Source organism: Otolemur garnettii, unplaced genomic scaffold, assembly GCF_000181295.1.
Source record: "Otolemur garnettii isolate 467f Iridium unplaced genomic scaffold, OtoGar3 scaffold00219, whole genome shotgun sequence".
Classification (NCBI taxonomy): domain Eukaryota; kingdom Metazoa; phylum Chordata; class Mammalia; order Primates; family Galagidae; genus Otolemur; species Otolemur garnettii.
This window is the reverse complement of record NW_003852614.1, coordinates 173,754-176,315: the sequence shown is the minus strand read 5'-3', so window position 1 is coordinate 176,315 and position 2,562 is coordinate 173,754.

Here is a 2,562-nt window from a genome sequence, read left to right as displayed (position 1 = left end):
ATCACAGCTCATAGCAACCTCCAACTCTTAGGCTTAAGTGATTCTCTTGCCTCAGCCTCCCAAGTAGCTGGGACTACAGGCTCCTGCCACAACGCCCAGCTATTTTTCTGGTTGTAGTTGTCATTGTTGTTTGGCAGGCCTGGGCTGGATTCGAACCCGCCAGCTCTGGTGTATGTGGCTGGCACCCTAGCTGCTGAGCTATAAGCACTGAGCCAGCAAGATCTGGTTTGACCGCTCAATCAGATTCAAAATATTAGATTCTTTATCCCAACCCATTATCTACTTGGTCGGTTTCTTCTTCAAAATGTCTGTGAACTGTGCCTTAATTTCTGGTCTCCACTAGTCCAAGCCCTTACCAGTTTTTACTCCTTTTTATGTAGACTCCTGACTTTGATCTCTCCTAATCTGATCCAGTCTGTATTCCACTTCCATATGAATCTCCTGAGGCACTGCTTGGATCATATTGATCCCCAATTCAAATAGTTTATATAAAAATCGAACTGTTTAGCCCAGTATGTACAGCCCTCTGTAATCTGGCCATAATCTATCTTTTAGTCTTATCTATTACTATTTCAATTAATGAATCCTCTACTCTAACCAGAACTAGATGAAGGGGTATTTATTGTCCAGGTGCCAAACTATAGGGTATACTGAAAAAAATTACTAGAATAAATCTGAAATATGGTGCCAGATAACTATGGTTTCCACATTGATTCCTTAAGTTTAATAGGAATGTGAATTGGTCATTTATGCTCCCCCATCAAGCCAAATAGTGCTGTCGAGTGGGAAAATTTTTTCTGGCTAGCTCTGATATATTTCTGTTGAATATTTTTACAACATGTAAGCCACCAAAACCTGACACTAATGTGTGAAAAGATATTTAAAGTTGTCAGTTGTAGTCAGCTGAAATCCTAGAACAAAATAAGGCATTATATAAAGCTATTAACTGGATATTATCTGTTTAATTAATTATACTTTTAAAGTTACATTTATTAGTTTATTGAGGTGTGATTTATATACAGTGAAATTCGCCTTTTTTTAGGTGTACAGTACTGAATTTTGACAAATGTGGCAGTATAACCAAATAGAAAAATTAGTTTCTTCCAGCCTCCACTAGGTAGATGTTGAAAAAATATTTAGAGAAAATCTGCTGGCTGGGTGTAGTGGTTCACACCTATACTCCTAGCACTCTGGGAGGCCAAGGCAGGTGGATTGTTTGAGCTCAGGAGTTTGAGACCAGCCTGAGCAAGAGTGAAATCCAGTCTCTACTAAAAATAGAAAAAAACTAGCTGGGCATAGTAGTGGGTGCCTGTGGTCCCAGCTACTTGGGAGGCTAAGGCAAGAGGATTGCTTGAGCCCAGGAGTCTGAGGTTGCTGTGAGCTATGACACACTCTACCCAGGGCAACAGAGTGAGACTCTGTCTCAAAAATAAAGAAAAAAAAACCTGTTTACAGGCCCTGCAAGTACCCACAGATCTTGGTCCAGTCCCAGGTGGTGTCTGTATATGGAATACTATAGGAAGTGTGGATTTGGGAGGACAGTGACTAGTTCGGTTTGGGGCATATTGGAATTGAGGGGCTTGTAGGCAGGCTGATATTAAAAACATCTAACAACTAATAGAACACAGGCAGAGATTTATCAGGACAGATGCCTGCTGGTCAGAACAGATGCCATCAATGAACAATTGGTAAGGCTGTACCTGTGCATGCTGACTAAATATTGGCCCTGCCCACAGGATGTCCAGGTAAGAAGTTGGAACTATGGAGCTAGAAGTTAAAAGTCAGGCTGAATATAATGGATTGGGCTGACATATTGAGCTTGGTAACCTGATACTCAGGGATTGATTGCATTGCCATGGAGATAGTCTATGGATAAACCCTAGGGTTGACCTGGAGAGTTCAAGTGAGTGAGAAGAAATGGATGGAAAGATGAGATGAGGACCAAAAGATAACTGTATCCCAGAAATCAAGAACAGAGAAGAGTTTTAAGGATAGAACAGTCAACAGGATGGCAAAGGCCCATCAATTTGGCAGCTTAGAAGTGGCGAACATGGTGGAACTAGATTAACATTTATGTCTGTAGGCTGGGAATGGTGGCTCACACCTGTAACCCTAGTACTCTAGGAGGTCGAGGCAAGTGGATTGCCTGAGGTCAGGAGTTTAAGACCAGCCTGAGCTAGAGTGAGACCCTGTCTCTAAAAATAGCCAGGCATTGTGGCAGGTGTCTGTAGTCCCAGTTACTTTGGAGACTGAGGCAAGAAGATCACTTGAGCCCAAGAGTTTAAGGTTGTTGTGAGCTATGACACCACAGCACTTACAAGAGTGACAAAGTGAGACTCTGTCTCAAAAAGGAAAAAATTTATGTCTGTAACAGGTCATACAAGTCATATAACAGTGTATTATTTTTCTCTTTGTCATAAAAGTATATCAGGCTCGGCGCCTATAGCTCAACAGGCTAAGGCGCCAGCCACGTACACCAAAGGTGGTGGGTTCGAATCCCCAGCCCGGACCCGCCAAACAACAATGACGGCTGCAACCAAAAAATAGCTGGGCGTTGTGGCG